The sequence below is a fragment of the Ochotona curzoniae genome, unplaced genomic scaffold (genome assembly GCF_017591425.1).
Source record: "Ochotona curzoniae isolate NIBS_2020 unplaced genomic scaffold, NIBS_Ocur_1.0 contig_1302, whole genome shotgun sequence".
Classification (NCBI taxonomy): domain Eukaryota; kingdom Metazoa; phylum Chordata; class Mammalia; order Lagomorpha; family Ochotonidae; genus Ochotona; species Ochotona curzoniae.
In genome coordinates, this window is record NW_024465035.1 from 4,015,098 (window position 1) to 4,023,791 (window position 8,694).

The following is an 8,694-nucleotide window of genomic DNA, read 5'->3' on the forward strand; positions in this document are numbered from 1 at the left end:
GAAGTGTTAGAAGTGGAGGGCAGGGCCTGGCGCAGTTGCCTAGCGGCTAAAGTTCTCGCCTTGAACACACCGGCATCCCATATGGGTGCCGGTTCTAATCCTGACAGCTCCACTTCCCATCCAGCTCCCTGCTTATGGCCTGGGAAAGCAGTCAAGGATGGCCCAAACCCCTGCACCTGCAGAGGAGACCTGGAGGAAACTCCTTACTCCTGTCTGGATTGGATCAGCTCCGGCCACTGCTTGGGGAGTGTATCAGCAGACGAAAGATCTTCCTCTCTGTCTCTCCTCTTCTCTGTATATCTGACTTTCCAATAAAAACTAAAAAAAGAAAAAAAAAAGTTGCTTGCAATGTCAGCCTCCCCAGTGGTGTTCCAGTTCAAGTCCTGGCTGCTCCACTCCCAGTCCAGCTGCCTGCTAATGTACCTGGAAAGACACAGGGTAGTCGAGGTTCTTGGGCTCCACCACCTATGTGGGGGTTCCTGGCTCAACCCCACCCTTTAGCCACTAGGCTACTGTGCTGGGCCCGGTGCCTTTACTCTTGCTGCTTGATGTAGCTGTGCTCTTTGGAGACGAGCCAGCCATCTGTCTACATGGAAATCCTTACTGAGGCCTGGCACCTAGTAAGCACACTGAGAAGTTGTCTGCAGGACAGGAGACTTGGGCCGGGAGAAAGCACTGGAGCTGCCATTCAGATTAGAGCCCCTCTGGCTGGGCTGGCCAGAAGTGTCTGCCGGCAGTGTGCTGCGGGAGACGTGTGGGGTGTCAGGGCAGTGTCCCTCCGGCCTTGTGCCCTCCGCTCCCTCTCCCTGGCGGAGGGAAAGGGGCGGCTGCATTTGGAGCTGATGAACGTTCCTAGTCCGCGAAGCCGACTCTGGTCCTGTGCGGTGTGCGCCCTGGGGCCTTCCTCACTTCTTCTGGGAAGGCAGGAAGAGCAGGAGACAGGAGCTGGCACTGCCTGGCAGTGTGGAAACCGGGCATAGCTCCACCCCGGCTGCCCCTCTCCACCCTGACCTCTTCCCATCCTCTGGTGTTCCTTTGTTGCCAGCCTCCCCGGCTGGCCCCCGAGTCCATGTCCCTCAGAGAAGAGAACCGTCGTTCGCTTTCCACAGGATGCTGCGCAGCAGACCATTTAAACAACGGAAGCTGTAGAGCTGGATAAGTAGATTCCTGGGTTTGCACAGGGCGTAGCGCAGCGTGCTGGAGATGGAGGGTGGCTTAGCTTGCATTTTATAGACGAGGAAACGGAGTTCAGTGTCACTTCCCAGACATAACTCATGCGGGGGTGGTTCAAGAGGTGGGTGTTCTCTAAGAAGGGCAGTTAACTCATTAGGCGTGAATCCTCTCCAGGTGGGTGTTTCAGCGTGTATTTGTCAAGTGAATGAACACGATTTGATTTGCTGAGACCCGGGGCGGTTTGGTATTACGAGGCACCGTTTTCAAGGCCGAGAAGGGTGGGGGGAGGTTCAAGGTGGGCGGCAGATGTGCTGTGAGACTGCTGTGCCAGGTCACTCTCACTGGTCCTGCAGGTCAGTATGCGCGCACAGCTGTAGCAGTGGCACTGGGCTCTGCCCTGCCTCCTGCCCTGACATGAGTTATCTCTCTAAGTGTAATAGTTCTGTAAAGTGGTACTGGTGCTCTTTCTATTTTTCAGTTGAAGAAGAGCAAGTGAGAATACACAAAGGCGGTGTTGACCCAGACCCAATGAGAAGGGCTCCCGATCCCCACCGGAAGGAGGCGGCCAGGGCTGGCTTGACCAGGGTGTCAGGAGGCCACACCTCGTGGTCCCACCAGCCAGGATGTGAACAGTGCCAGTGTTGGCTGACCAAACAGGCGAGTGAGGCCCGAGTGAGGATAGGCACGGGGTCTGGGTTATGACACTTCCCCCACGTGGCAGTCGCAGAATGTGCTGCAGCAAGAGTGGGTGAAGTCGGATGTGTGCTCATTTCCCATAGTCCAAGGGCAGCAGGATGGTCCGGGCTGGAAGGTTGGTTCATGTTCAGAACATTTGGGGGTCCCAGGTCCTATCTGTTCTGGTATTCCCAAGGCTGTGCAAGTGGCCACATGACCAGGGCTGATCACCCCAACACCAGCACCCCAGCTTCTGGAACAGTGCAAGAGCAAAAGTGAAAAGCAGGTCAAACTGCCTTGCGTAAGTTAGACAAGTGCTACTCAGGCCATTTGCCCACCTGTTGGTGGGAGGCGAGAGCACCTGAGACATGCAGGTGGTAGGAGCTGTCCTCGCATCTCAGACTTGTACCAGGGAAGAAGAGAATACAGCTGGGGGAGAGACTGCCAGCCACCTGCTGCAAAAGAGAAGCCTGCCAGGGCAGGGGCGGTAGTGGAGCCTTGGCATTTTTGTGGGCAGGTGTGAGTAGCACAGCATGAGAGGATCTGGGGTTTTGGTTAGTGGGGGTCCGGGCATCTCCTCCCTGAGCTCCGTTAGAGCAGGGTCACCTGGTCAAGAGACCAACAACATGGGAGCCTGGTGCCCAAGAGGCTGCCATGCAGATGGAGGGCCAAGAGGAAAAGTGGCTGGAACAGGAGTTGGTTAATTAGCAGGCTGACGTCTAGGAGGGGTGGCTCAGCTCTGGGAGAGTCCTGGTCATGGTGAGGTGGACGTGTCTCTCGCGCTGAAGCCGGCTCAGGGCACATCAGGTGTCCCTGCACAGGGGTCAGACTTCCCATCCCAGCGGGACTTTGGCCGTCTGGCTCCTTTCCTCGCCTCTCTACCTTGTGCACTCAACCACCTGTGTCTTCACAGTTTTCTCTCTGCATGTCACTCCACACCCCCACTTTGGACCCAACCAGGAACCGACCCCCTGCTCACACATCTGCAGAAGCCACTCCCCAGGGTGCTTTCTTGGTCTCCAGCCTCCTTGAGTCTCCTCTTTGACTGAGCCCGCTTCTGCCTCTGCCTTTGTGTAGTGTTTCACTTCGGCTTACATGCAGCCAGCTTTGGTCTCCCTAAATTCTCGTGATCACACCATAGCTGCCGCCATCTGCCTGCTTCTACTAGGGACCACAGCTGGCCCGTGACTTAGCTCCCCTCAGCCACCCACGCATGTGCAGAAGACGGACACTGGCCCTGTACTCGGCGAGACTCCAGCCCCAAGGGGGCCTGATTTAGTCATCGTTCCATTCATCTACCAGAACCTTGGGCTGCAGAGGCCCGGGAGCCCATCCTGCCTCCTGGTGGGCAACTTGGGAGGGAGGGACAATGGGCCGTGGGTCTCCCTGCCCGCTAAGCCTTGCTCAAGCATCTTGTGAGAACTAGGAAGACCCTGACAGGGGCCGTGACCTTCCACCCACAATGGAAGGTCACGAGTCCTGTGTGGGCCTTGGCAGGACGTGGTCAGTGTCCTTGAGCTTGGCCTCAGTGGCGTGGTGAGGGACAGCGTCTCCGAACCTCAGGTCCCACTCTTTGCCCACACCCTGGGTACCCGCCCCTCCCAGAGTGGTGGCGTCAACAACAGGCAACTCTTCCTCCCTCGTTCCTGCCTTGCCCATTCTCATTGAAGCTTTTACTGGCAAACCCAGCCCCTTCTGTCCCGGGGTCTGTTTCGTAGAGATAAGACCTCAGATACTTATCTCAAGGAGAACTACATCATGCTGACTCAAGGGGGGGCATCTTTCAGATTGAGAGGGATTGGCCTGGATTGGGGAGGGGGGGACAGGCCCCCACCACTCACATTTGGGCCCTGACTCCCTCTGGAAAGCCCCATTGGGGCTGGATATGAGAAAGGGTTCTCTCTGCCCCCACTCAGTCATCCAAAGACCTGGTCACCCCCTGGGAAGTAGCCCTGGGCTCCTTTGCCAGGGTTCTGCAGCCCAGAGGGAGTGCCCCTGGGGTGGCACACACCCCCTCCAGTCTTCCTACTCCAAGTGGAGGATCACATCCTGTGTCACTGGCCAGAGAGTTCAGTGTGGCATCTCTTACCCATCCTGTTCTTAGCCTGCTACTTCTCAGCCTGCCTCTGCATCTCTCTGCCTTCCATCCAGCTCCATCATCAGTCCTCTCCAAGTGCAGGCCGTGGGCCAGCCTGCGTTGGGAGTGCGTCCTAAGCCCCGGCTGGGCCTTCACAGTGGACACTCGCAACAAGGCCCTAAGTACACGTAGCGGTTCCCAAAGGAATCACCCTGTGTGCCTCACTCTCACGTCCTGCAAGTTGGGAGTGAGGGTAAGAAGCTTTGGAAGGGGCCTGGCGTGATAGCATAGTGGTTAAAGTCCTCACCTTGAACACACTGGGATCCCATATGGGCGCTGGTTCTTATCCCGGTGAAATGGGTACATATGGAATTCATGATTCTAAGTATCCCCAATGGCGGGGGTGGGGGAGGTGGGCACTGCATTTAAAAGGCATGGGTAAAGGTAGGTGGGAGAGATAGGGCTGGTTCCATGAGCACCCTCCTGGCAGGCACAGAGACAGCTACTTAACTGTCGACCTGCCTGATGGGATGCCATGTCCTGCGGAGCTGGGCATGGGTACCTTCCCCACCTCTCAGTCCCCTGTGACACACAGCTAAACAAGTTCATTTATTTACTTACCCCACATTTATGCAGACACACGAGCTGCATTGCTCACAGCTCAAGGCCCGTGGCCTTGACCTCTGGACCCAGACCTGAGACCACAGGGCGCCTGCCAGGGTTGGGCTACAGCCCGTGGCCGTGAGCCACGAAGGAAATGGCCCATGACCTAGATAGCACCAACTCCCCGCTCCAGTTGCCCAGCACAAACAGCAGCCGGGCTGCTGTGCTGGGAACCGAGGCTGTTGGCGGCTGGAGGGACGGGAGGGGCCTCTGTGGTCCCACAGTGACTTCATGACAAAGACGCCCAAGGCCTGGCTCGCCTCAGGAACTAGCTGGCTTAATTATTTTCATGTTAGAACGTTCCAGAGTTAAATTAGGAAGTGCACAGTGTGCTTGTTAGAGATGGACTTCAGCTCAGTGCCAGATACCAGCAAGTTTTTATGAAGTTGTTTTGAAGATCTAAGGAAGATGGCTTTTGTAATTCATGTACTTGCCACAACAAGAATTTGATTCATAGAGTCGTGTGGGGTGACACGGCCGTGCAGTTCTGTAGCCTGGCTGCGCGCCAGCAGGTTGTTAGAGCGTGGCCCTGACCTTCAGCGCAGGTTATCTCTGTTATTCCTGTGGCACGACTTCTGTAATTCCATCTTTTTGCCCTTGGCGCGCTAGGGACCTTTGTGTCTTGGTGCTCTGGGGACACTTATCTTGCGTGACTTGAGACCCGATGCCTTTTTGTCTCTCATTCTGCCATTTCCCTCTGCTTTCAAATGCTTCTTTGGAGGCGGGTGAGGTGGGCAGCTTGGTAAAGCCACACGTGGGACACATCGGAGTGCCAAGGGTGTGAGTCACCCCTCCGTTTACAATCCAGGTTCCTGCTCCTGCACACGCGGGGAGGCAGCGTGATGGCTCCAGTATTTGGGTCTCTGTCACGTGTGGGAGACACACTCAGGTCGAGATCTTTGGCCTCGGCCTGGCCCAGCTCTGGCCTTAACTAAAATCCGTATTCTCTAAGTTATAAAACATTCCTCTATATTGTCTTCTCAAATATCGATTGTTATTTTCCCATTCATGTTCATGATCTGGGGGATTTATTTCATTTGCATTTTATGTGCACATCTTACGGTTTTCAGAGACAGGCCTGGAGAGGGTATTTGTGTTCCCTCCTCTTCCCCTTCTGGTATTAAGCATGCAAGAACTCTTCAAAGAGTTCATGGGAAATGTGTATTAGGAGAAGATTTTACAAGAATTTCAGCAATTTTTGTACCAAAACAGATATATCTTTTAATTCCACTTTCCCACAAACTTTTTGAAACATTTTTGTTTATTTTATTGGAAAGCCAGATTTACAAGGAGATGGAGACAGAGAGGAAAATCTTCCATCTGCTGGTTCACTCCCCAAGCAGCTGCAACAGCCAAAGCTGAGCTGATCAGAAGCCAGGAGCTTCTTCCGAATCTGCTAAGCCCATCGATGATCTGCCCATGTTAGTCTTTCAGTCCTCCTGTGGTTGAATAACATTCTTGGCCTGGATCAGCCACATCTACTCAAGAGAAAAGAAAACCTGTGGCCACAGAACACGTGCATAAATGCTTATCTTGATATGTTCATCATATCCCCCCAGAAGACAAACATCCCAAGTGAATATTAAAGGAAGAATATGTAAGGAAAGTGTGGTAGCACCGAGTGAGGAATGGCTAAGCAAGGGTGACACATTGTTTTCTTGGATTCCTTCTGCAGCAGCGCATGAGGCTTGAATTCTTCTGAGCTCTCAGGTCCCCGTGACGCTGTAGGACCCCTATTGACACGGTGCGGTGAAGAGACGCATGCTGCATTCCTGTTGTAGCATTCTTCTGGTGGGTCTGTGCTCCTGGCTGTGTCTTTCATAATAGCCCATCAGCTCCTCCACCCCCTGCAGGAAGAGAGCTGGTGAGGGCTGGAGCTGGGACCGGTCCTTCCGCCTTATCAGTTAAGCCAAAGTAAAATGGCTTTCTTTGAGTTTCGGCCTTTGATGATAGGAACTGAATGTTCTGGGTAGACGAACGTTTCCAAAAGATTGTCTCCCCCATCTCCCAAAACCTGCAACATGAGCTGGAATTTTTCCCAGATCTTCACACCCAGAGAGCCTCGTAGGTGTCTAGAGGGAAAACTCAGAGAGGCGTTGGGACCCCCACAGAGGCTGCACTCACTCAGTTGTCTTTGTAATCTGTCATAGGTTACTCCCTATTCGACCTTAAGGATTCCCCACGGGGTTCTGTCCTGGCAGGTTCCTGTCTTTCCAGGTTTCGGGGTCTGATGACTGCGGCTGGTTGTTGATTTGCAGTTGGCTCGGTTTTATCTCTTTGTGAGAACAGGAATAATGACTTCACAGATCTTCCAGATTCGCTACATTTTAGACAGGCAACCAGAGGCCGCCTTGCTCACTTCTTTATTGCTATGCTGACTGGAACCTGCAGCATAATGGCTGGACAAAAACCACGGGAGCATTCTTCCTCTGTTGTGTTTCTCCATTTCTTCGTTAAAATGACATGCATTGCAGCCTGACAAGCATTAGCTGTCTCAGAGAGTAGAAGCCGTAAGATTTTTCAGCTACCAGGGAAGGAATACATCAGCCAAATATAGAAAAAGAATTTAAAATGACCTTTTTTTATTTACTTGTTTATTTCTGGGTTTTGTTTATAATTTTTAAATTATTATTTTCATTTTATGATACAGTTCCATATCCTTGGGATTTCCCTTACCTCCTCCCCATGTCCCTTCCCCCAATGAGTTCCCCTGTGTTATTATTATAGTATAGTTCTTCATACACAGTAACATGTCCATCATTGTGGGCATTGACAATGGCAGAGTCCGGCATACTATTGTCAAAATATAGTTAACAGTTTCATTGGGAGTCCATCTTTGAGCTGGATGTAGACATGCATACTGCATTGTATCCTCACATCTGGATATGATGGTCTCCATTACACAGTTATTACACACCCCCTTAAGTGAAAAGCCACAACACAAAACCCACAACAGGAAGAAAAATAGAAATTTACGACATCACGAAGTTCTCAAGAGGTTTTTTTTTTAAAGATTTATTTATTTTTATTACGAAGTCAGATATACAGAGAGGAGGAGAGACAGGAAGATCTTCCGTCCGATGATTGACTCCCCAAGTGACTGCAACGGCCGGTACACCGGGAACCAGGAACCTCTTCTGGGTCTCCCACGCGGGTGCAGGGTCCCAAAGCATTGGGTCGTCCTTGACTGCTTTCCCAGGCCACAAGCAGGGAGCTGGATGGGAAGTGGAGCTGCTGGGGTTAGAACCAGTGCCCATATGGGATCCTGGCGTGCTCAAGGCGAGGACTTTAGCCACTAGACCACGCCACCGGGCCCTAGACCATGCTGCCAGGCCCAAGAGGTTTTGGTAGCTCAACAGTCCTGAATTGCTGTTGATCCCGCCACTCCAATTGCAATGAAATCTCTCCAGAATCCACTGGCTGTTTTGGTCCACCTTAGATTCTCCATCTGCCCAGATATTCACTGCCGCTGGTTGGAGTGGTTAACCAGTTTGTTCTGTCTTCTGTCCTCTGCCATGGTACCAGGTGTCCTCTGAGGCTCGGATGTACTGCCCGTCAATGTCCTTAAATGCTTACCTGCAACTACAGTGGTCCTGTTGTTGGGTATCCCTCAGGATTCGTTCCTCACCTACACATACTGTGTGGCCTTATCCATAGATGTCCCCAGGCCTTGTCCATGGATGTCACACCCAAGTCCCCAGAGCTTGTTGGTGGGTGCCCAGCAGGCAAAGCCTGGCACCAAAATGGCCCCAGCCATTTCAAAGCAGCCAAGCTGGACCACACCCCTCACTCCAGCCAGCCAGAAGTGGCTGAGGGGGTGACAGGTCCCATTTGCACACCCAGCCCTCCAAGCCCTTAAGCCTGAGCCCAGATGGCCCTGGCTGCTCGAAGCAGGCAGGCTAGGCCACTGGCCTTTATTTCAGAAAAACATGGTCACGGGCATTATTTCCTTGTGCATCCGAGAGGCAGACGTGTAAGGGGAAGCTGCAAAGGAAAGAAAACGCCAGGAAGAGATGTGCAAGGGAGTTTTAACTTCCCCTTGACAGCTGGAGCAGGGAGTGCTTCGGCCCTTATTTGGTGCTGGGGTATTGGTTTGTGTCTGTCGA